Genomic DNA, 6,000 nt, shown 5'->3' with positions numbered 1-6,000 from the left:
AAGAATTGCTTTAAAAAGTATAAAAATATTTTCTTGAAACAGAAAAAGTTAGTTACATTGTAGTTAGCTAACCATTTGTAAATAGTAATTAATTTATTTTAAAAATTACTTAAAGTCCTACAGGAACTAGAAAAATCAAAGTGAATGCTAAGCTGATTTTAGAGTGGATAGAGTTTCCTGTGTGTTAAGCAAGCAAACAAAAACACATAAAAGATCAGTTTATTTTATCACATAATTTGTACAGCTTTCTAAAGGTTTTTAAGAGGAAATAATGTTTAAATAAGTATTAAAGACACATACCAAACTCAGATAAAATATTTACAATACATCGGACCAATTAAAAATGCTTAGCACAGTGCCTGGAACGAGGCGAGGGTTTAATAAACAGATCATTATTATGATTAGTGTATTAATGTATTACAAACCAGTAATAAAAATAAAAATTCTTCAAGACTGGACAAAAGAGATGGACAAACCTCTAATCACGCAATGGCTAATAAATATGATAAAGTTCAAATTATACATTATTCATAGAAATGCATGCTAAGGTAATAGATATGCAATTCTTTACCCATGAAGTAAACAAAGATATATTTTTAAAAAGGTATTTTCCAATACCGGCAAGGTTTCAGAGAAATGGGTACTTTTATACCATGCAAGTGAGAAAATGAATCAGTAAGAACTCTCTAGATGGCAATTTCTCAGTGAATATCAAAAACCAGGAATTTCATGCCTAGGAATTTATCTTAAGGAAACAATCAAAAATGTTAACATACACCCTTTAAAAGACCCAATAGTTTTGCTTGCAGAAATTTATCCTACAGGTAATACTTCTAGTGCACACGGACAAAATGACACAGATGTTGCACAAGGTTGTTTATGTAATTTCGTAACAAAAGATTGGAAACAACCTAAATTACCATCACTAGCAGTAAGAGAAATACACTGTGGTACTTTGAGACAATAGAATATTATGGAAGAATAACAAAATGAAAACAGAATGTGCACATATAGAAAGATATCCTCCCGATATTTTTAAATTTTAAAAAGATACAGAACAGTGTAAAAATGGGAGAAAATGAGAATATGTTTATATCTGCTAGTATATTCAAAAAAATAACTCTCAAAGGATAGGTAAGAAATTAATAGTGGCTTCTGTAAGGTGTGAGAGGGAATTAGGCAGACATAGGACAAGAATGAAAGGGAACATATTTTCTTTGGTTTTTAAACCACATACATTCATTAGTTTTCTTTTTTAAAAAGTAAATAAATGAATTTTTAAAAATACTCACAAAATGCATGTCAAGATAGTATGGGAAAGCCAAGTATCTTTTAAACGTCCAAGCTGAATAAATACAACACCCGAAATTCACTATGCTCATCTTTTCCTCTTTGAAGACAGAGAAAATGCTTTTCTTCTCTTGGCATCCTCCTATCTGAAAAAGTACCTGGCACATAGGAGGTACTCAATTAATTTTAGAGGAATAAATGAATCAATGAAGTTTTAAAAGTTAAGTTAGTCACCAAGGAAAAGACTATACACTCTTCTCACATTCAGATTTTTTTTTCCAGCAAGTAACGATTATTTTTTAGAGAAGACGCAAAATAAAAGTTCCAATGGTCCAAGTCGCTATTTTAAGGGCTCATTCATCAGTTCTAATCCTAAAGAGGCTGTTAAAGTAGATTATTAAAGCAAAGATAAAATCAAGTAAAATAACTGCACTGCCACACTATGGTACCATATAGGTTCATAAACCAGGTTTATCATTTCCATCCAGTCACGTGCCAAATCACTGTTCCTTCTCTTGCCAATGAGAGATATCAGGGTATGTTCACAACTAAACCATGACAGTTAATGAGGGATGGAAGACATTGAGCTTAGAGAATGTGCTATAAACCATCAAAATCCGCCACAAAACACACCCAGTATTAAAAATGATCTAGTGCTAGTATAATAGTTAACACTGGGGGAAATGTTCAGGGGCAGAAATGAAGCCTACAAAATGAGCTGGTGACTGTATATTAGATTAGTGATTCTCAACACTGACTGCACATTATAATCACCTAGGGAGGCTTTAAAAATACTGATTCTAGGGCTCCACTCTCAGAGATTCTGATTAAATTTCTGTGGGGTGGAGCTCAGGAATTCCCACTGAAAAAAAATAGTAATGCCGATGTGAGGTCAGGGTTGAAAAATGCTTCATTGGACCATGGGAGGGATGGAGGGAAGTTTTTTCCTTTTCTTACATAAATGGATGATTTAATCAGCTGGTGGCAGCCATTACAATTCATGCAAACACAAAATTTTTCTGATTCACCTCTTCACTTGATATTTCCTCTTCTTCCCTAGACCAAACCGTCCCCAAAACTCCATGCTTGGACGATTAATATTATTTCCTATGGGTCTCTTCGCTTGTTTTTGTTCTTCCCTCATATTTTCACCTTGCACAACAATGACAAGTGGCTTTTCTTATATCAAAGACTCTATGTGTAAGGTATTTGTAATCTAAATTTCTCAGGTTTGGCTTCCATTCTGAGCTCTGCCATTATCTAATGAGATTGTACTGCTGCTCAGTTTCAACTACACCAAATTAAACTGGGACTCATAACCTCTAAGTTTGTCTTACCCCACCAGTAAATCTTCAATCCCATTTTTTATAGTTTCCCTAAATATTTTTAATTGAAGTCAGACAAAATCCTCTTCACCCCTCAACTTATTTTTTGCTCCTTTCCTTCCAATGCAATTGTTATTTATGCTGTTTCTTCTGCTTTTTCATTCCCTCAGCCAATCATATGCACAATCACCTGGCTCAAGCTCATCTTCTCCACAGGTTTTAAGAACCCAGACCACTTTATATCCATTATATTCTTACTTTATGCTTTCCTTGGTACTCTGTGGTCAAGATTCTCTTTACTCAAAGTGCAGTTCAGGGTTAGCAATATCAACATCACTTGGGAGCTTGTTAAAGATGCAGAATCCCAAGCCTCTTCTGCATTTCATCCAATTGCCAGGTGACTTCATGCACATCAAGATAAACTGGCCTATACCCGTTTATTAGCACTTGCTTTGTTTTGTAGTTTCTCTCTTTCTTCCTTCCTTTTCTTTTTTTCTCTCTCTCCCCTCTTTTTTTTTTTTTTTTTGAGATGGAGTCTTGCTCTGTTGCCCAGGTGGGAGTGCAAGTGGCACCATCTCGGCTCACTGCAACCTCTGCCACCTTCAAGTGATTCTCCTGCCTCAGCCTTCTGAGTAGCTGGGACTACAGGCGTGCACCACCACACCCAGCTAATTTGCTTTTTTTTTTTTAGTAGAGATGGGGTTTCACCATTGAGAGGTGACAGCGTGCTGGCAGTCCTCACAGCCCTCGCTCGCTCTCGTCGCCTCCTCTGCCGGGGCTCCCACTTTGGCGACACTTGAGGAGCCCTTCAGCCCACCGCTGCACTGTGGGAGCCCCTTTCTGGGCTGGACAAGGCCAGAGACGGCTCCCTCAGCTGGCAGGAAGGTGTGGAGGGAGAGGCGCGGGCAGGAACTGGGGCTGCAGGCGGTGCTTGCGAGCCAGCGCGAGTTCCAGGTGGGCATGGGCTTGGCAGGCCCCGCACTCAGAGCGGCCCACCGGCGGTGCTGGCCCCGGGCAGTGAGGGGCTTAGCACCTGGGCCAGCAGCTGCTGTGCTCAATTTCTCGGTGGGCCTTAGCTGCCTTCCTGCGGGGCAGGGCTTGGGACCTGCAGCCAGCCATGCCTGAGCCTCCCCCGACGTCCATGGGCTCCTGTGCGGCCTGACCCTCCCTGACGAGCGCCGCCCCCTGCTCCATGGCGCCCAGTCCCATCCACCACCCAAGGGCTGAGGAGTGTGGGCCCACTGCGTGGGACTGGTAGGCAGCTCCACCTGCGGCCCCTGTGTGGGATCCACTGGGTGAAGCCACCTGGGCTCCTGAATCTGGTGGGGACTTGGAGAATCTTTATGTCTAGCTAAGGGATTGTAAATACACCAATCAGCACTCTGTATCTAGCTCGAGGTTTGTAAACACACCAATCAGCACCCTGTGTCTAGCTCAGGGTTTGTGAATGCACCAATCGACACTCTGTATCTAGCTACTCTGGTGGGGACTTAGAGAACCTTTGTGTGGACACTCTGTATCTAGCTAATCTAGTGGGGATGTGGAGAACCTTTGTGTCTAGCTCAGGGTTTGTGAATGCACCAGTCGACACTGTATCTAGCTACTCTGGTGGGGACTTGGAGAACCTTTGTGTGGACGCTCTCTATCTAGCTAATCTAGTGGGGATGTGGAGAACCTTTGTGTCTAGCTCAGGAGTTGTAAATGCACCAATCAGCGCCCTGTCAAAACAGACCACTCGGCTCTCTGTAAAACGGACTAATTAGCAGGATGTGGGTGGGCCCAGGTAAGAGAATAAAAGCAGGCTGCCCCAGCCAGCAGTAAAAACCCCTTCGTGTCCGCTTAGGCGCTGTGGAAGCTTTATTCTTTCGCCCTTTGCAATAAGTCTTGCTGCTGCTTACTCTGTGGGTCCCCACTGCCTTTATGAGCTGTGCTACTCACCGTGAAGGTCTACAGCTTCACTCTTGAAGCCAGCGAGACCACAAACCCACCAGAAGGAACGAACAACTCCAGACATGCTGCCTTATGAGCTGTAACACTCACAGGGAAGGTCTGTAGCTTCACTCTTGAGCCAGCGAGACCATGAACCCAGCAGAAGGAAGAAACTCTGAACACATCAGAACATCAGAAGGAACAAACTCCAGACACGCCGCCTTTAAGAACTGTTAACACTCACCGCGAGGGTCTGCGGCTTCATTCTTGAGGTAAGTGAGACCAAGAACCCAACAATTCCGGACACCATGTTGGTCAGGCTGGTCTCGAACTCTTCCTCGGCCCCACAGAGTGCTGGGATTCAGGCATGAGCCGCCAGGCCCTTAACTTTTATTCCAAAAAAATTTCAGTTAAAACTTCCAGTACATAGTATTTGCATAGCAGGGACCCTGAAGTGTTTGTTAAATGAATGTCACATATATCACATACTGTGATAGGAATAAAGTCATTCGTTTGGAAGGTTGATAAATACAATGATAGACTGCTAGAACTTCATGAGTCTTAAGAGAATATCTCACCAGATCTCATCTTCCAGATTTAAAAACGGGGGCACAGACTTCAGCAGGAAGGGCTGATTTAACGACATCTACTATAATGTGAGTCTGGGCCACACTCTGGTTTTCCAGTTTCAGTAATGATGCATCACTACTCTTGAAAAACCACCAAAAACCAACAAGTAAGCACCCAAAAAGATGTTTAGGAATTCAGAAGTACTCTTTTTACTCCAGCCTTTACTTAAAATTATTTGCTCTTGCATTGTGGATTACCCATCAACAATGTCCAGCCCTTACCAGGAGTCAGGGAGAGCGTCAAATACTGGGGATACTGAAATGACCTTAACCCAGTACTTGGCCACCTACAGGACACTGTAATGGAGAGCAAAGCAGGACAGAGGAAAAGCAAAACACAAAAACACCAAAAAAATGGAAATCTTTGGAGCCATTTGCTTTCTAGAACTTTAAAGGCACCCTATAGTCCCACACTATAGAATATTGGAAGAGCAGTCGGCTGTAGTCTGAATCATGAGTTCCTTACACTTTTTTTCTACCCAGTTCAATTTTGGGAACTTCCGAGCCCTGGTCCTTTCATTGTTTGTGATACCCAACACCCAGCACAATGCGGAGCGCACAGTAAGGTGGCAGTGAATTCATCAATACTTTCAAAGTCTATTTTATCTACAAGGACAAGTTTTATTGTATGTTTCCTTTTAAATAAGTGCCACAGTCGCAGTAAGTGAAAATATCCTCTCTGACACCACCCCAGCGGCCCCCCCAGCTCGTGGGCCTCCCCGCAGAGCGCGCGCCCGTGGGGGTAACCGGCGGAAAACTAGGGACGCGGGCACAGCCGCGGACTGGGCGTGGGGGGCACCGGCATGGCCGAGCCTGGGACGCTGGGA

The sequence above is a fragment of the Pan troglodytes genome, chromosome 5, assembly GCF_028858775.2.
Source record: "Pan troglodytes isolate AG18354 chromosome 5, NHGRI_mPanTro3-v2.0_pri, whole genome shotgun sequence".
NCBI lineage: Eukaryota > Metazoa > Chordata > Mammalia > Primates > Hominidae > Pan > Pan troglodytes.
This window is presented reverse-complemented; position numbering follows the sequence as displayed.